This window comes from Aegilops tauschii, chromosome 4, assembly GCF_002575655.3.
Source record: "Aegilops tauschii subsp. strangulata cultivar AL8/78 chromosome 4, Aet v6.0, whole genome shotgun sequence".
In the NCBI taxonomy this organism is placed as follows: Eukaryota; Viridiplantae; Streptophyta; class Magnoliopsida; order Poales; family Poaceae; genus Aegilops; species Aegilops tauschii.
The window spans coordinates 90,239,098-90,259,800 of record NC_053038.3 but is presented as its reverse complement, the minus strand read 5'-3'; the positions used below and the strand labels follow the sequence as shown (position 1 = coordinate 90,259,800).

The following is a 20,703-nucleotide window of genomic DNA, read 5'->3' as shown; positions in this document are numbered from 1 at the left end:
ATGTCAATATGTCATGCCTTTCTATTCTTCAGTACCTATTCCATCTCTCTGCTGCCGCATGTTTTATAATTAAAGCACCATTCTTCTATACAAGGCATGCAAGGGGAAGACGACTATGTTAGAATCTGAAGGGTTACAAACAAGGCCTTTGCAAAAGATCCAAACGCTAGGAGATAATAAACCAACTCCAGTTTTTATAGATACTGCTCCAGCACAGAGAAACCCAACTCCTACTGATAATAAGCAGATTCCAGTGGCCAAAGAACTAGTCCGCTCCAGTCCAGCAAAAATATGTCAACTCAATTCTAAGAAGCGTGTGTGTATCCTTGCATCATGAAATTTTATAGCATGCTGATCATATTTTCTACATGTTTCTTACCCATCTCTCTTTTAGAAAATAAGCCTAACAGATAGAAGATTTTCTGCAATGGTATCGTTTATGAGGAAAGATTCTTGCAGGAATTCTCTGTGCTCCAATGTAGATGTAAGTACCTGTTGTATATCACTATATTTTTACATCAGCATGTATTTTGTTAATCGACGTGAATCCAACCTTTATCTGATCTAAATTTAGTTGTAGCAAAATGTATGATTAAAGGCCACAATGTTGATTTTTGCAAGGAAAACTGCCTGGTAGTTTTGCATCCTGAGCTGCATGAGTGTACTATCTCATATCAGTGGGTTTGAATACTTTGGTTCCGTAGTGGGTTTTTCAGTGTTTTCTTTTACTGTGTTGTCCTGTCATATCCCTAGCTCTTACATCATACTCCCTCCGTCCGGATTAAATGTCGCAGAAATGGATAAAACTGGATGTATCTAGAACTGAAATACGCCTAGACCCATCCATTTATTTCCGGATGGAGGGAATACATGTCAATATGTCATGCCTTTCTATTCTTCAGTACCTATTCCATCTCTGCTGTAGCATGTTTTATAACTGAATCACCATTCTTCTATATAAGGCATGCAAGGGGAAGACGGCTATGTTAGAATCTGAAGGGTTACAAACCAGGTCTTTGCAAAAGATCCAAACGCCAGGAGATAATAAACCAACTCCATTTTTCATAGATACTGCTCCAGCACAGAGAAACCCAACTCCCACTGATAATAAGCAGATTCCAGTGGCCAAAGAACTAGTCCGCTCCAGTACAGCAAAAGAATGTCAACTCCATTCTAAGAAGCGTGTGCGTATCCTCGCATCATGAAATTTTATACCATTCTGATCATATTTTCTACATGTTTCTTACCCATCTCTCTTGTAGAAAATAAGGTTAAACGATACAAGACTTCCTCCATTGGGATCGTATTCGAGGAAAATATCTTGCGGGAATTCTCTGTGCTCCAATGCTAATGTAAGTACGTGTTGTATATCACTATATTTTTACATCAGCATGTATTTTGTTAATCGGTGTGAATCTAACCTTTATCTGATCTAAAATTAGTTGTAGCAAAATGTTAAAGGTGCCAATGTTGATTTTTGTAAGGAAAACTGCCTGGTAGTTTTGCATACTGAGCTGCATGAATGTACTATCTCATATCACGCACATTACTGAATTGTAGTGCTTCTCTGGTTGCCCATTCATTCATTGTGTCAATGTTGCTTTCGTATTACCTTACCTGGCTGATGATAGCTGTGCCATATTGTGTTAATTTGGTGTAGGCTAGTTGCCCAAACGTTCGTTGTGTCAATGTTGCTTTCCTATTATCTAACTTGGCCAATGATAGCAATGTAGTGTGTTAATTTGGTGCAGGCTGCTGAAGATAAGAAGACAAACTCTGAAAACAGCAAGGCAACCCCATTGTTTCTTTCCAGTAAATCTAGGCCAGGTAATCTGGCAATAACTCATGATTAATCTGTTTGGTTCCCGTCCTAATTTATGTTATGATGCAGTGGTCGAGACACTCTCCACTATCAATAATACAAGCCTGCCAAAATCGCCATCTGAATCTGTTCAGTATCCTCTGTCTTGAATGCAACGAAATAAATGTATGTTTGTGAACCAATTAATGGCTGAAGCAATGATGGAAATGGTGGATGAATCAGAGGTGCAGAGTCGTGCGACACAACAACTGATCAATGTTTTCAGAGACAGTGTAGCAAAGCAGCAAGAACTTGCCCACATGCTTATGGGTGTCATCTGTGTTGAGGTTGCAGATTGTGACGTTGTAGATGGTTAGGTTCTGCTCATTTATTTGCACTGGCATCAATCTTTGATTGGCCAGTGGATGTAATTTCATGTAATATATGCTGGATGTGCAACGTTATTCCCTGTATGCCGTACCTTTGCTCGTCGTAATGGGCTCAAATTATCTAATTTGGCCTAAAGACATGAACGAACTTTAGTGGGCCCATTAAGTTAATGGGCCGTTACTAGGCTGAAAGTTAATGGTCGGCCCTCTTACCTCCCGGGTCGTTAACAGGCCGACATCGAAGCGGGCAACAGGTGGCCCCAATTTATTTCACGGGCCGTTAACAGGCCGTTACTAAGTTTGGGCTACATATGGCCCAACTATACTGTAGGCCTTTAGCAGGCCGAAAGAGACAGCGGGCTTGTACTGGACCATGAAGAGCATGGGCCGCTAAGAGACCGAAAGTCAGGTCGTATTGTAAACGGCCCAACTGTGTTGTGGGCCTTTAGCAGGCCGAAAGAGAAACCGGGCTGGTATTGGACCATGAAGGGCATGGGCCGTTAAAAGGCCAAAACTAAGGTCCGACTACAAATGGCCCAACTCATTTATGGTCCGTTAACAGGCCGAAAGGCACACAGGGCCGGGAATTGGCTCAACACTTAAATGGGTCGCTAAAAGGCCAAAACTCATGTCCGACTACAAATGGCCCAACTGATTTATGGGCCGTCAACAGGCTGAAAGTGACACCGGGCCAGAAATTGGCCCAACATTTAAATGGGCCGCTAAAAGGCCGAAACTCAGGTCCGACTACAAATGGCCCATCAGATTTATGGGCCGTCAACAGGATGAAAGACACACCGGGCCAGAAATTAGCCCAACATTTAAATGGGTCGCTAAAAGGCCGAAAGATGTACATCCTGAAAATTGGCCCATCCATTAAATGGTCCGTTAACAGGCCGAAATCTCATCGGGCCGATATTGAGCCCAAATATATAGCGGGCCGTTAACGGGCTCGAACTGACGATGGGCTGCAAGGGTGTCAAATCTTTAACGGGTCGTTGATGGGCCGAATTGCCACATCTCGTATGGCCCATGGGCTTAAATGGACCTGACACAAGTAGGCCCTATATGGGCCGGCCTGCTAATTTTTACTGGGCCGGCCTTTTTCACCAGAATGGGCCACTGTTGGGCCGTGCCACATGTCGACCTACCATAGGCGCCTCCTGTCCAATGAGTGGATGACATCTGTCCCAACGGTGAGGCAACACGTGTTTCCTGCGGCCAATGATGATTTTACACGTGGAAAATCCCCATTGGTCCGGGCTGTTAACGGGTTATCGGATCCAAAACCGGACCCGATAGCTTAACGGCGTTCCGTTACGGTGGATGCCATGTGTCGGTTACCCTTGACGAAAGCACTTCTGTGACGCGCGATTTATCGTCATGGAAGTGGACACTTCCGTGATGATAATTTTGGTAATGTCATGAACACTTCTACGACAGCACAGGTATGACTATCTTGATTCTGTCATAAATTTGTCATGGATGTACATGCATGACAAAAAATGCGACCTACTGTGACAAACACGTATCATCACGGAAGTGTATTTTTTTGTAGTGTATACTTTAACGTGTGAATAGCTTGTTACTTGATCATGAGAAGTTTTATGAGTTAAGCTACTGTTATGATACATAATGATGCTAGAAAAAGTGATTAGAATTATCATTGATCAAACTTATGATAGCAGCATATAACAAGAAATGGAGAGAACACCGCAAGTGAAAATAAAAAAAATTCCGTTTTGTTGTGGGCAGATGAGCAGGGATCATATGGTGCGAAAGCCGAAATGGCCAAGAGTCTCTGAATGGCATTAGTGGCCGCAGATTCACCGAATTACTAGACAAGCTGTTTTCTCTTTCTTTTCCTTTTTGTTTGTTTCGAGAAAGATATCGTCCGATTCTCCTTCTATTGATTCTTTTCCGATCGAGATGCAACGATCTAAAAAAAATCAAAAAGGGTTTAATAATCCCCTCCTACGAATAAAAATTAGTAAAATAATGTGGATGAATAAGATTTTGCTCGATTTTGGATCGGATTTGGCGGCATGGCCAAGCGGTAAGGCAGGGGACTGCAAATCCTTTATCCCCAGTTCAAATCTGGGTGTCGCCTGACCAAAAAAATACTCCAAAACAGAATGAAATGCTGTTCAAAAGAAGAAGCTACCTGGCCCAACCACTACACCATTTTGCCTAATGTGTGACTACCCATATCAGTTACAACATCTTCCGTTTCCAAGTTTTCAGTGCCTTTTTCTTATAGTATACAAAATAGGATTCTGGATTGCTCTTCATTTCGTTCAATTTATCCCCTGGTGAAAGCGCCCACCAACCTAGAAAGGCAAAATGGGTCAAAAAGTAGGTTCGATTCCTGCCGGATGTGCCTGCTTCTGCTTCATCTGCAGATCGGATTCCTTCCCCAGCGCGGTTGTTCGTATTTCATTTTCTTCTTCCAAGCCGACGCTCTTCTTATAAAAGAAAGCACTCACTGAATTACTTACTGAATCTCGTCTTTCTCTCGGCGCCGAGAATTTTTGACGTGTCCGCAGGCGGGACGAGCAGCCCTATACCACGTGTAGCCACACTCTAGTGTCCTTTTCTACTTAGTGACCCAAAACTCAAAATGAGCCTTGCGACGAGACGCGGACATTCCTCCCTGAAAGGATAAGGAAATTGGATAAGAGCGAGAGCTAGACTGACTGTTGGTCCAATGCTAGTGTTATGCTTCTGTCCCGTGATGAAGAAGGATAGAAGAATGGTAAGATAGGATCGTATTAGTGAGCCGTGGGAAAAGAGTTTTTTCGTACCTTGATTGGACCCACCCAAAAGCAACAGGAATCCCTTTCTCCTCCTATAAGGAAATCTCGTCGTTTCACTCTTCTTCAAGTACCACGAGAATTTCCACCTTGTTGAAGATCTGGTGGTGCTACCCGAAGACTTAAATGAATAGCCATCGCTGTTAAGAACAACCGATGCCTTATGTGTATTGGATCCGCTCTTCTGTTAGCATGAACACATGAATGAGATTCTATTCCTCTTCCTTATTCTTCCTAAATAGAACCCCCCAACCTAGGTGCGGAAGTAAAATAAATCCTTGTTTGTACATCGCTGAACTTACATACCCGGGCCCGGCTCAACATTCTTTTAAAACAATCGAATAACGGCCTCTTCACAAGTTATTTCGTACAGGCTATTCAAGGTCTATTGGCTTTATTGCTTATGTGGTACTTCGACCGCGAAGCCTCGCTTATGCACCGAGAAAGATCATAGATAGGAAAGATCTGTTATGCACCAACGACGGCCCCTTCTCTTTACCTTTATCGTCTCATACCTCAGTCCATTGCTGGCTTGAATGCTGTCTCTCTTCTTCTTTGCTCGCGAGAGCTTGCTAGCATTCACACTTCATAAATTATTATTATTATCATTTACCTACTCGAGGACGAGCAGGAATTAAGCTTGGGGATGCTGATACGTCTCCAACGTACCTATAATGTATGAAGTATTCATGCCATGTTTACAGTAGTTTTATATGATTTTGGTATGATTTGATTAGAACTAACCCGGAATGAAGTTGTTTTCAGCAGAACTACCGTGGTGTTATTTTTGTGCAGAAATAAAAGTTCTCGGAATGTGATGAAAATCAACGGAGATTTTTTCTGGAAAATATAAAAAATACTAGAACAAAAATCTACCGGAGGGGAGTCCCGTGGGCCCCACGAGGGTGGGGGGCACGCCCACCCCCCTTGGGCGCGCCCCCTATCTCATGGCCGCCTCGGGGACCCCCCTGACTTGTTTTCAACGCCATCCTCTCCTATAAATACAGAAACCCCTAGAAAGAAACCTAGATCGGAAGTTCCGCCAGCGCAAGCCTCTGTAGCCACGAGAAATCAATCTAGGCCCTCTCTGGCACCCTGCCGGAGGGGGCCATCATCACCGGAGGCCATGGAGGAGGATCCCAGAGGGGCCATCATCGCCATGAAGGCCAAGGACCAGAGGGAGAACCTCTCCCCATCTAGGGGGGAGGCCATGGAGGAGGAAGCACAAGGGGAGAACCTCTCCTCCTCTCTCTCGGTGGCGCCGGAGTGCCATCGGGAGGGGAATCATCGCCGCGGTGATCATCTTCATCAACATTACCCCCATCATCACCATCCTCATCTCTTTTACATGGTCCACTCTCCCACACTCTGCTGTAATCCCTACTTGAACATGGTGCTTTATGCCACATATTATGATCCAATGATGTGTTGCCATCCTATGATGTTTTGAGTAGATATCCCTTGCCTTTGGGTTGATTGATGATATAGATTGGTATGAGTTGTATGTTTTATTTTGGTGATGTCCTATTGTGCCCTCCGTGTCACGCAAGCGTGAGGGATTCCTGTTGTAGGGTGTTGCAATACGTTTATGATTCGCTTATAGTGGGTTGCTTGAGTGACAGAAGCCTAAACCCGAGTAAGGGGGTTGTTGCATATGGGATAAAGGGGACTTGATGCTTTAGTGCTATGGTTGGGTTTTACCTTAATGATCTTTAGTAGTTGCAGATGCTTGCTAGAGTTCCAATCATAAGTGCATATGATCCAAGAAGAGAAAGTATGTTAGCTTATGCCTCTCCCTCATATGAAATTGCAATGACGACTACCGGTCTTGTTAAAAATTGCCTAGGACAATTCCGCACACCGACTCCATCATTATTCCACACTCGCTATTTATAATGTTTAGTAATATATTCTAAATTTATGATAACAGCACCTACTTTTATGTTTTAGCTCTCCGATATCATGCAAAGTTATCCTCTTTATACCCACAACGTAGTTTTATTTCTCGTTTCTAGTTGGAAGCAACGTTCGGTGCGCGTAGAGTCGTATCAGTGGCAGATAGGACTTGAGAGAATATTGATCTTACCTTTAGCTCCTCGTGGGTTCGACACTCCATACTTATCACTTCCACCATTGGGAATTGCTATGATGATTCCCTGCACTTAGGGATTATCAACTGGTGATAGAATCGTTTGTTGACTAAGTGGACAAAGCCTTTCGTCCGCGTCAACTTAGTAGGCCCACAAGTCAGCCTCCCACTATGGTGGGTCCCAGCTAGTAGGAGGAGTATTCCTTTTTTTGTGTAATAAGGAGGCACTTCCTTGCGTGCGAAGATATAGCTGGTGGGTCTGAGCTGTCAGCGGGAGTATTCATTTTTTTGGCGTAATAAGGACGTACATGCTTGCGTGCGGCCATGGACCATGTGGGTCCCAACTGTCAGCCTCTCCATGTACATCCCTCTTCCGATGTTGTCGTTTGTTGACAACGTTGACCACGCCGTGCTGACAACACCAGCGCGATGGACGATGGTGAGACCCAGGAAGGGAATGACCCGGAGGCAGCGAAGCCACAACAGTGGAGGGATGTGGGTGAGTAGAGGGATGGCCAGGCCAACGGTGGGAGTAGTAGGGGGCGGTGAGGCCTGCGCGGCAGCACAGCCGGCCACGGGAGGCGGGAGCAGGCGGTCCCGCCGGCGCTGGATTTGGCGGCTGGAGCAAGAAGATCAGAGATTGAAGAAACACGACGGCCGTTGGATTGACATCCAACGGTTACGTCTGTTAGAATAGTTTGTTGTCGTATATAATAAGTAAAAAATTCTTGCATACGCGTCAACTTAATAGGCCCACAAGTCAGACCATTCCCTATTTTTTTAATAATTTATATATAGCTCATTGCAACTTCTTATGCAATTTATTGTAGTCCATTTTTTTTGTTGGCCAGGGCCAGGGTTAAAAATTTAAATGAAATTTCGCATATTTATGTGGGTTGCAAACTATTTTTAATGTCGAAATGTCGAGCCAGATTTAAAGTACTTTGAAGATATATTTAAATTAGGTTAAAGCCCACTGAAATTGGAATCTGAAAATGTGAAAAAAATTCAGAAATTATAAAGTAATTGCCAATTGGTCAGCTGTTTTTATATTACAGCCCATTTCATATTACTTTCAAGATTTGCAAGCGTCTTGAAAGATTTGCAACCCATCAGGGCGTAGAAAAATAAGTAGGCCTGGATTGGGTATTCTTCAGAAAAAATAAACTGGGCTCATTTTCCCAAAGAAAAAATAGCTGGGTTGGTCATGTGGTGAACATAAAATATAAGCCTGGGCTAGACGGGCCACGGCCCAGTTGAAACCCTGCTCTGTCTCAACAATAACAAAAAAAATACTGCTCGAGCAGCTACGTCCCAGGTGTGAGCCGATCTTGTGTTGTTCTCTTGTCTATTGACCATATACGCTGACAATGTCGTGGGCCCCGGATGTCAGGAAACCACTAGCTGAAAGCATTTTATTTTTCTATACGCTGACATTGGAGTATATATAACAAAAAATGAGGAACTTCCTTGCGTCCGGCCATGGACATGGCGGGCCCCTACTATCATCCTCTCCACATACGGTCCTCTGTCGATTCCTCTTGTTTGTTGACCATGTTGACAACGTGAGAGGGCGGCGCCGCGGCGAGCGCACCAAAGCGCGCGGAGGACGACGGCGAGGCCTCGGACATCGGTGTTAACGATTTAGGAGACGGTTGGGCGGCGATGCGTGCGCTGAGGCGCAGCCGGCCGTGGGAGGCGGAAGCAGGCGGCCCCGCCGGCGCTGGTTTGGTTTTGACGGCTGGAGGTAGACATGATTGAAGAAACACGAGAAACTATAAAAGCAGCAGGAGTACTTAAACAACCTTAACTGAAGCCAGCAGGGGAACTTAACAACCATAGCTGAAAGCAGTACGAGTACTTATACAGGTTCAACCGTACAAAGCACGCCTCGAACAGTGCTACTTTGTGTGCAGTTAACCAAGGGTGAGGCCGCCAAGCCCCAGGACAAGGCCCAGGCGCCACCCCGTGCATCCACAACCTTCTCAAAGCGGCTTCATCTCGCAATGTGGTCAATAAACAGGATATTCGCTTTAGAGCCATGGAAAAGCATGAGAATAATCTTCTGTCCTATTCTTCAAGATGGACGAGCTGTCATTATTTGAGACCACCCATGAATAAGTATCTTTTCACCTCCAAGGGGAATGGAGTAGGTCGACATAAACATCATGTTGTGACCAAGCGCAAGTCTGACCCGACCATGGTCAGGCATCTGTATATGAACAATAGATCTGGGCAGTTTCTGTTTCAAGAAGATCACAATTCTAAAACTATGCATAAGCAAGAGTTTATGAACAACATATATAACAGAAAACAGCTCGTACCATAAGTTTCTCAACACAGTTGGACCTGTTCAATGAGTGCAGCAGTGGCACACATATCCCACGTGGCCTTCCACCATTGAAATGCTCCACAAGGACCTCAAGACGATCAATAAAGTGTAGGAACTTGTGGGTGTCGTCCCAGTCAACTTTAGTGCCATCAGTAACAGCCGAGTTCTTATAGAATAACAAACAGGAAGCCTGCTTAACTCTGAAAAAACCTACACGTGACACCAATTATAAGAAAATATTAGTTAGAAGTAGCATCTTCATGAGAGATTCATTGCGACTTCTAAAGTTAGATTGTGATTAGTTTGACAGAATAGGTGGATTAAGAAGTAATCGAGACAACAAGCAAAAACCAGATACAAAACTAACATGGATGAACAATTGGAACGACGTCGGGTGCTACCTCTTGAGCATGCGTTTGTTTTCCCTTGAAGAGGAAAGGGTGTTGCAGCAAAGTAGCGTAAGTATTTCCCTCAGTTTTTGAGAACCAAGGTATCAATCCAGTAGGAGACTACAGCAAATCCCTAGTACCTACACAAACAATTAAGAACCTTGCAACCAACGCGATAAAGGGGTTGTCAATCCCTTCACGACCACTTGCAAAAGTGAGACCTGATAAAGATAATAAGATAAATATTTTTGGTATTTTTGTTGTATAGATTGAAAAGTAAAGATTGCAAAATAAACGGCGACAAAAATAGCACGTTGGCGAGAGCTTAATATGATGGAAAATAGACCCGGGGGCCATAGGTTTCACTAGTGGCATCTCTCAAGATAGTATATTCTACGGTGGGTGAACAAATTACTGTTGAGCAATTGATAGAAAAGCACATAGTTATGAGAATATCTAGGCATGATCATGTATATAGGCATCACGTCCGCGACAAGTAGACCGAAACGATTCTGCATCTACTACTATTACTCCACACATCGACCGCTATCCAGCATGCATCTAGGGTATTAAGTTCATAAGAACAGAGTAACGCATTAGGCAAGATGACATGATGTAGAGGGATAAACTCAAGCAATATGATATAAACCCCATCTTTTTATCCTCGATGGCAACAATACAATACGTGCCTTGCTGCCCCTGCTGTCACTGGTAAAGGACACCGCAAGATTGAACCCAAAGCTAAGCACTTCTCCCATTGCAAGAAAGATCAACCTAGTAGGCCAAAGCAAACTGATAATTCGAAGGTACTTGCAAAGATATTAAATCATGCATATAAGAATTCAGAGAAGAATCAAATATTGTTCATAGATAATCTTGATCATTAACCCACAATTCATCGGATCTCGACAAACACACCGCAAAAAGAGTTACATCGAATAGATCTCCAAGAGAATCGAGGAGAACTTTGTATTGAGATCTAAAGAGAGAGAAGAAGCGATCTAGCTAATAACTATGGACCCAAAGGTCTATGGTAAACTACTCACACATCATCGGAGAGGCCATGGTGTTGATGTAGAGGCCCTCTGTGATCGATTCCCCCTCCAGCGGAGCGCCGGAAAAGGCCCCAAGATGGGATCTCACGAGTACAAAAGGTTGCGGCGGTGGAAAAAGTGTTTTGTGGCTCTCCCCAAAGGTTTCAGGGTATAAGAGTATATACAGGCGAAGGAAGTAGGTCGGTGGAGCTGCGAGGGGCCCACGAGGGTGGGGGCGTGCCTACCCCCCTGGGCGCGCCCACCTACCTCGTGGTCGCCTCGTGGCTTCCCTAACATCCACTCGAAGTCTCCTGGATTGCGTTTGTTCCAAAAACGATCCTCGCGAAGGTTTCATTCCGTTTGATATTCCTTTTCTGCGAAACACTGAAATAGGCAAAAAAACAGCAATTTGCACTGGGCTTTCGGTTAATAGGTTAGTCCCAAAAATAATATAAAAAGGTATATTAAAGCCCATTAAACATCCAAAACAGATAATATAATAGCATGGAACAATAAAAAATTATAGATACGTTGGGGACGTATCATCGGGGTGGAAGATCGCAGTTAAGATGAGACCAGGTTCTGCTATTTCCATCAACATTCATGCGCCAACTTTCTGTCTGTAACACTTGAGAAAGTTTATCCAAGTTCGGCCATCAAAAAAGCAGTGATCTTCTTGGTTCATGAACCCAACTCGGAACTTATATCCATGGCTTGTCTTCACTGTGACCATTAAACTGGTGTATTCAGTTATGGCAAGGCGAGCGTCTTGAGTGCATGTGTCCTGGCAGAGCAAGGAATGCGCTGCAGGAAAAATAATATGAGAACACAATGTATTCCCTATCCAAATCTAGAAATATTTTCCTCCTTCACGTCAGTCTTGACCACGGTACTAGTAACTTTTATCCAAATATAGCAATCCAAATTTCCAAATTAGTAGACAGCATGTTCAAAAAACCCCACCCTCCCGGATAGAAAAGAGGATTCTAGGAACATACTATGCGCGTTTTAAAATCCTATGTTAGGATGAGAAGGAACAAGTGTGGCGTCTCGCCGAGGGCACAGAAACCTGTAGGGTCCTCGCACTTTGGGCACTGCAAATGAAACACACTAGATTCAGTAGGAAGAAAAATGCATCAACGGCGGCGGCTGCCGTCCTAGGATTACCCACGACCAAGGGACTTGGATTTATCGGGGATGGATGAAGAATTCGTACCTGGTTCTCCATGAGAAAACCCTATGCAATCGCCGAGAGGGGGTTTTCTCTGAACAAGCAGACGAGTGAGAAGGGGATTTAGGCCTAGTGAAATATTGACGCTTCGTCCGTCCAGCTTACTGCTAAAGCAGGAAAGGTGGGGTTTTTTGTGATTTGACGGCTCATTGGGCATTACTGCGGCGCTACGACCGGGGTGTGTCTACCGTCCAGTTGTGCACTCTAATTTGGTGCATATGGCACGTGGACCCCGTTGCCGGATGCCCCACATATCAGCAAAAGGAAGTAGAAAGACAGGAGTAACTAGTTACACATAAATATATTTTTGACAGAGAGATACTCCCTCTGTAAAGAAATATAAAAATATTTTATATCACAACTTTATACATAAGAAAAATCAAGGGGAATATATATAACATATATAATTATAAAAACCAGAGTTTTTTTAACACAGTATAGACGAGTTGGTGATGATGGTGTGCCTGCCGTCCTGCAATATAGGCCGTCCGATTTATATCTGACGGATAGGAAGGAAACTATGGCAATTTTGCAAAAAGGTACCCACACACCTCTCCACATTTGCAAATAAGGCCTTCCCTCGTTCATCCTTTTCTCTCACAAGATAAAATACTCATACAAATGCATCTTTATGTTACGTGCAACGCACGGGCATTATGGGGATTCAGCTGAGAATATAATACTCAGACGGGCTCATGGTTCTGGACTTTGGGCCACAGACTGGTGGGCCTACATGTTTGGGGGCCCATGTGTTCTACCTCAGCGCTTTTCATATTGCAAGCGATCGGTACGGTGCTGGTTTTAGATGTTTTCGCAAGGCGAATACACAAAATTGAATAAAGCACGGCAGCTGTTGGAATGAAATCGAACGACAGTTCCTAACCAGCAATCAGAGTTGCAATTCTATCAACGATATTGTCGTACTACTTATACACACAGGACACTTGTTGCACCATGCCAGATTATTACATCAAAATCTCTCGGAGGATAGATCAGTTCGGTAGTTGCGTGCTGCTACTGAAGAATTTCAAAGTTGATTTGGACCAGCTCTCCTTGCCGAGAAAGTTCAATTTTGACATCATCCCCTACCGCAAGATATGATTTAGATTTGAACCTTGACCATCCGTTAGCATCAATCATCATGCGACCATCCTTTATAATTACGGTATATTGAGCAGGTTCATTCACACCAAGGCTGCGCATGATAAGAGAAACTTGGCCACGGTCGCCCGGATTGTTGAATGACTCCCTCGTTGCTCTAGGAATTCTCTGTTTGCAAACAAGAAGACATACACAAACAGTTAGATCAACACAGTGAATCATGTGAAACAACATGGAAAGAAAAAAGAACGAAGCACTTGGGCGGCCAATGCTTACCAAGAAGGTGGACATGTCGGTTTTTGTAAGGACTTTGGTATATGAAGTGCGAACTGCAGCCCGGTCTGTTGCCGGTGCAACTGCTGGTTCCGTTGCTGCTGCATGGGCCGGAGCAGATGCAAGTGCAAGTGTTGGTGCAGGTGCCGAAGCCGTTGCTGGTGCCCGTGCCAGTGCGACTTGTAGTGCCATTGCTCCTGCCGGAGATGGTGCTCCTTGTAGAGCAGGTGTCGTTGCCCGATCCTCCAGTAGATCAGCCTGATCCGCTGACGCGGTCAGTTCCCAATCCTCAGCTGGATCACACTGAGCTGCTGCCGCTATTAGTGCTGGAGCAACTGCCGGTGCTCGATCCGTTGCTGAAGGTGGTACCGATGTGCGAGACAGTGGCGATCGTGTCTGGTCTGCTATGATCAGCTTTATAACTTGACTAGGCTCTGTGACCGTGATCCAGTCTTTTTCTTCATTTATTTTAAACGCGAGAAGGACTAATTGTGGCATGTTTGTTAAACCAAACTGCAGCTCATCATAGGGATCCAGCTTGTACTCAGACAACAGACCGATCCAATTTTTTCCACTAATATAAGTGATGGACAGTGCCTTCGTTACTGACACGACATAAGAAGTGAAACCTGCAAAAATAGCCATCGTAGAGCAAACCAAACGGTTTATTCTGTGATGAATGTCACATGAAAAAACATGCATCGTAAAATTGCAGCAAAAGAAAGAAAACATGACATTAAATCAATAAGATTTAGACAGTAAATCAATAAGATTTACTTGATGTGACACGAGTGAATCCTTACCAGGAAATCACTATGTTGAAGTACTAAACAGAAGATTGATCGTCCAACTACGCGTGGCATGCAGGGCCCCCGCCTACTCCCACAAGCAGGACAGTCCAAAGGTCGTGACAAATCGTATGGACCGAACATCCATGGGACTGGAAATCCTGGTGGGTGCGATAAACCCTGCAATGCATACAGATATTGGAGTGTAACCATAATTGATAAACTGTCCTCACAAAAAAGATGATCTGGATTATTCAAAATATACAGACTAAATTGAGTGGACAAACATTAACATAGACTGTTCTCAAGACTCACCACAAACCAAAAGCGGCAGTACTAAACAATACAGGGTTAACAAACACAAATCAAGTACTGAACAATAGTACTTACTACAGACAAGCAAAGTTGCACTAATTAAACTCCGCAGACTATTTCTTGCCACCAACCTATGGGATGAACCCCGCATAACTGACTAGACCATGGACTTCGTGCGAGATGTCTACCGGCACCATCACCATCTCGTCAACCTTGGAGAACCTAACAGAGTGGTCTTTCCACTCATAAACATGACGATGAAGACAGGCCGCAACAGATTTGTCGGGAAGCTTTACAAGAACCACACCCTTCGTAATCGAAGGCACAACCAGGAAATTGTTGTGGTCAAGTACAGCCTCGAGAACATGCCTAACAACAATGTTGCAGGAAAACACTAGTTCAGGACACGTGGCGACAAGGACACAGTAGCTGGATAGTTTAGTAGTAGAACTCATCCTCAGGTCTTCCAGTTCACACGGCATGACTTTGAGAACTTCATCTCCACCGCGGACCTGGTTCTAATTCAAACAGAACCCAAATATTTTATTACTACCTCCGTTCAGAAATATAAGATGATTTTTGATATTTTACTCCATATATGACTACATATACGCACAGAAATGAGTGAACAAAGACACTAGAACATGTCTTCAAAGGCATGAGAGCAGAGGGGTTACTTGCAATATCCATAACACAAGTTACTGAGGCAGATATACCCTCTTCAAAGGTAGCATTGATGTTCATAAAGTAGTTGAAAGTAATCTATAAGAAATCAGTGTCAACCTCTCGCAAGTTTTGGTCAAAAGAGGAATTTAGAACTGTCATTTGGAACACAAAAACCACATGCAAGATCACCCAGAAAGTTGTACTACTAGTACTAGTACTGTGTTTTCGATGAAAAACACGATCAAGATCGAGAAAAAGATCGTAAAGAAGAGATATTACCTGGACTTGCTTAATGAGGGATCCCTGAGAGGGGGGCTTGGACAGGGCAATGGATTTGAGTTTGTCTGCGGTAGTCTCGGCGAGGTGCTTGTGCTTCTTCGTACCATGAGCCTCGACGGTTTTGGCCAGAGCCATAGACATCACTTCGGCCGGTGCTCCAGTGTCCATCAAGAAACTGTCAAATAGAAATAAAAGAAAAGAAACCATAATCACAAACCCAAAAGAAGAACAGAGAGGGAGTTATAGGATCAGTCTCGGGGTTGCAAGACCGGGCCTTGGCCAGAATCAACACCATTGATGTGCTCGCCTTTCCTTCTTTCGGAGAGAAGAACAATGGCAGAAGCAGGTCGGGGTTTTCTTGAAGAAATGAGGAACAAGGTGAGGGAGAAGCGAGTGGGGGTTTTCTTCAAGAGAGGAAGCTGAGAGAGAAGAGTAAAATGATGGTTGCTTCATCCGTCCAACTTACTGCTGGAAAGGAGGGGATTTTGTGATTTGACGGCTCATTGGGCATTACTGCGGCGCTTCGATCGGGGTAGTCTACCGTGCAGTTCGGCACTCTACTATGGAGTAATTTAGTGCATGGCTGGTGGACCCCGATGCTGGCTGTCCCACACGTTGGAGAAAGTGAGTAGCAAGGTTCCCGATGACCGTCGAGGAGGATCCACACAGTAGAGCGTGTCCACTATTTTTCTGGAAAAAAATGATCACAACAAGCGTTTCCACTCTTACGACGGAGCAGTGCGAAACACGACAACCACTTGAACATACACAGTGCTCCTACTACTAGGCATGTGCCGCACAATAGATGTAGTGGTTCATACGTTGGTACTACATAATCTTGTTGCTAGTGTAGTAAGATATGACGATAACAAATGATGTTGTGCGCATGTCAACTATATGAACAGTAATGTAACATAGTACCACTTTTTCAACTGTCCGGTCGAGAATGAATGGTGAGATCAATGTTAACAGAACCAGGTCTACAGAGCACGGAGAGTACGGTGCTACAGTACTCCACGAAACATGAACCATATGAAGCACGAATCAGTGTTAGGCAGGGTGTATGAAGGGTGCACGGGATGGGAGCAGAAGTTCCCTTCTCGAACCACTTTTGGGTGTTTGGCAGAGTGCATGAAGGGTGCATGAGTCCACACTAGTAGGTTAACACAAATACATGAAGAGGGAACAACTATATTGAGATGAAAATGCAACCAAACACACCCACACGCTTTGTGGTACAGTGACTGATCTGCACCGTCTGAGTTTGATCCAATGGTCATGTTGCGCCGAGACATGGACATGCTGCTACCTCTTGAGCACTGCGTTGGTTTTCCCTTGAAGAGGAAAGGGTGATGCAGCAAAGTAGTGTAAGCATTTCCCTTAGTTTTTTAGAACCAAGGTATCAATCCAGTAGGAGGCCACGCACGAGTCCCTCGCACCTACACAAACAAATAAATCCTCGCAACCAACGCGATAAGGGGTTGTCAATCCCTACACGGTCACTTACGAGAGTGAGATCTGATAGATATGATAAGATAATATTTTTGATATTTTTATGATAAAGATGCAAAGTAAAGAAAGTAAAATAAAAACGGCGTCAGAAATAACTTGTTGTCGGGAAATTAATATGATGGAAAATAGACCCGGGGGCCATAGGTTTCACTAGTGGCTTCTCTCATGAGCATAAATATTACGGTGGGTGAACAAATTACTGTTGAGCAATTGACAGAATTAAGCATAGTTATGAGAATATCTAGGTATGATCATGTATATAGGCATCACGTCCGAGACAAGTAGACCGACTCCTGCCTGCATCTACTACTATTACTCCACACATCGGCCGCTATCCAACATGCATCTAGAGTATTAAGTTCATAAGAACAGAGTAACGCCTTAAGCAAGATGACATGATCTAGAGGGATAAACTCATGCAATATGATATAAACCCCATCTTGTTATCCTCGATGGCAACAATACAATACGTGCCTTGCTGCCCCTACTGTCACTGGGAAAGGACACCGCAAGATTGAACCCAAAGCTAAGCACTTCTCCCATTGCAAGAAAGATCAATCTAGTAGGCCAAACCAAGCTGATAATTCGAAGAGACTTGCAAAGATAACCAATCATACATAAAAGAATTCAGAAGATTCAAATATTGTTCATAGATAAACTTGATCATAAACATACAATTCATCAGTCTCAACAAACACACCGCAAAAGAAGATTACATCGAATAGATCTCCATGAGAGAGGGGGAGAACATTGTATTGAGATCCAAAAAGAGAGAATAAGCCATCTAGCTAATAACTATGGACCCGAAGGTCTGAGGTAAACTACTCACACATCATCGGAGAGGCTATGGTGTTGATGTAGAAGCCCTCCGTGCTCGATGCCCCCTCCGGCGGAGCTCCGGAACAGGCCCCAAGATGGGATCTCACGGGTACATAAGGTTGCGGCGGTGGAATTAGGTTTTTGGCTCCGTATCTACAAGAAGTTTGGGGGTACGTAGGTATATATAGGAGGAAGGAGTACGTCGGTGGAGCAACAGGGGGCCCACGAGGGTGGAGGGCGCGCCCTGGGGGGGTAGGCGTGCCCCTACCTCGTGCCCTCCTGGTTGATGTCTTGACGTAGGGTCCAAGTCCTCTGGATCACGTTCGTTCCGAAAATCACGTTCCCGAAGGTTTCATTCCGTTTGGACTCCATTTGATATTCTTTTTCTGCGAAACTCTGAAATAGGCAAAAAAACAGCAATTCTGGGCTGGGCCTCCGGTTAATAGGTTAGTCCCAAAAATAATATAAAAGTGTATAATAAATCCCAATAATGTCCAAAACAGAATATAATATAGCATGGAACAATCAAAAATTATAGATACGTTGGAGACGTATCAAGCATCCCCAAGCTTAATTCCTGCTCGTCCTCGAGTAGGTAAATGATAAAAACAGAATTTTTGATGTGGAATGCTACTTGGCATAATTTCAATGTAATTCTTCTTAATTGTGGTATGAATATTCAGATCCGAAAGATTCAAGACAAAAAGTTTAATATTGACATAAAAATAATAATACTTCAAGCATACTAACTAAGCAATTATGTCTTCTCAAAATAACATGGCCAAAGAAAGTTATCCCTAAAATATCATATAGTCTGGCTATGCTCTATCTTCACCACACAAAATATTTAAATCATGCACAACCCCGATGACAAGCCAAGCAATTGTTTCATACTTTTGACGTTCTCAAACTTTTTCAATCTTCACGCAATACATGAGCGTGAGCCATGGACATAGCACTATATGTGGAATAGAATGGTGGTTGTGGAGAAGACAAAAAGGAGAAGATAGTCTCACATCAACTAGGCGTATCAAAGGGCTATGGAGATGCCCATCAATAGATATCAATGTGAGTGAGTAGGGATTGCCATGCAACGGATGCACTAGAGCTATAAATATATGAAAGCTCAATAAAAGAAACAAAGTGGGTGTGCATCCAACTCGCTTGCTCACGAAGACCTAGGGCATTTTGAGGAAGCCCATCATTGGAATATACAAGCCAATTTCTATAATGAAAAATTCCCACTATTATATGAAAGTGATATCATAGGAGACTCTCTATCATGAAGATCATGGTGCTACTTTGAAGCACAAGTGTGGTAAAAGGATAGTAACATTGTCCCTTCTCTCTTTTTCTCTCATTTTTTTATTTGGGCCTTTTTTTATGGCCTATTTTTTTTAGATTCATCCGGAGTCTCATCCCGACTTGTGGGGGAATCATAGTCTCCATCATCCTTTCCTCACTTGGGACAATGCTCTAAAAATGATGATCCTCACACATTTATTTACTTACAACTCAACAATTACAACTCAATACTTAGAACAAAATATGACTCTATGTGAATGCCTCCGGCGGTGTACCGGGATATGCAATGAATCAAGAGTGACATGTATGAAAGAATTATGAACGGTGGCTTTGCCACAAATACAATGTCAACTACATGATCATGCGAAGCAATATGACAATGATGGAGCGTGTCATAGTAAACGGAACGGTGGTAAGTTGCATGGCAATATATCTCGGAATGGCTATGGAAATGCCATGATAGGTAGGTATGGTGGCTGTTTTGAGGAAGGTATATGGTCGGTATATGATACCGGCGAAAAGTGCGCGGTATTAGAGAGGCTAGCAATGGTGAAAGGAAGAAAAGTGCATATAATCCATGGAATCAACATTAGTCATAAAGAACTCATATACTTATTGCAAAAATCTACAAGTTATCAAAGCAAAGTATTACGCGCATGCTCCTAGGGGGATAGATTGGTAGGAAAAGACCATCGCTCATCCCCGACCGCCACTCATAAGGAAGACAGTCAATAAATAAATCATGCTCCGACTTCATCACATAACAGTTCACCATACGTGCATGCTACGGGAATCACAAACTTTAACACAAGTATTTCTCAAATTCATAACTACTCAACTAGCATGACTCTAATATCACCATCTTCATATCTCAAAACAATTATCAAGCATCAAACTTCTCATAGTATTCAACACACTCATAAGAATTTTTCCTTTTTTCTTTACTAATCTTGAATGCCTATTATTGTTAAAGCAAACTACCATGATGTTTTGTAGGATCTCAAAATAATCTAAGTGAAGCATGAGAGAACAATAGTTTCTATAAAACAAATCCACCACCGTGCTCTAAAAGATATAAGTGAAGCACTAGAGCAAAAACTATATAACTCAAAAGATATAAGTGAAGCACATAGAGTATTCTAACAATTTCCGAATCAAGTGTGTCTCTCTCAAAAGGTGTGTACAGCAAAGATGATTGTGGTAAACTAAAAAGCAAAGACTCAAATCATACAAGACGCTCCAAGCAAAACACATATCATGTGGTGAATAAAAATATAGCTCCAAGTAAAGTTACCGATGGAAGTAGACGAAAGAGGGGATGCCTTCCGGGGCATCCCCAAGCTTTGGCCTCTAGGTGTCCTTAGATTATCTTGGGGTGCCATGGGCATCCCCAAGCTTAGGCTCTTTCCACTCCTTGTTCCATAATCCATCAAATCTTTTACCCAAAACTTGAAAACTTCACAACACAAAACTTAACAGAAAATCTCGTGAGCTCCGTTAGCGAAAGAAGACAAAAGACCACTTCAAGGTACTGTAATGAACTCATTATTTATTTATATTGGTGTTA

The 20,703-nt window shown here is 43.4% G+C and overlaps 1 non-coding gene across 1 annotated transcript; it reads left to right on the top strand.

Moving 5' to 3' along the window:
- The first annotated feature begins 4,229 nt into the window (after positions 1 to 4,229).
- Positions 4,230 to 4,300, top strand: TRNAC-GCA (transfer RNA cysteine (anticodon GCA)). The gene has a single exon. It is a non-coding gene; the product is annotated as a tRNA-Cys (tRNA).
- The last annotated feature ends 16,403 nt before the right edge of the window (positions 4,301 to 20,703 follow it).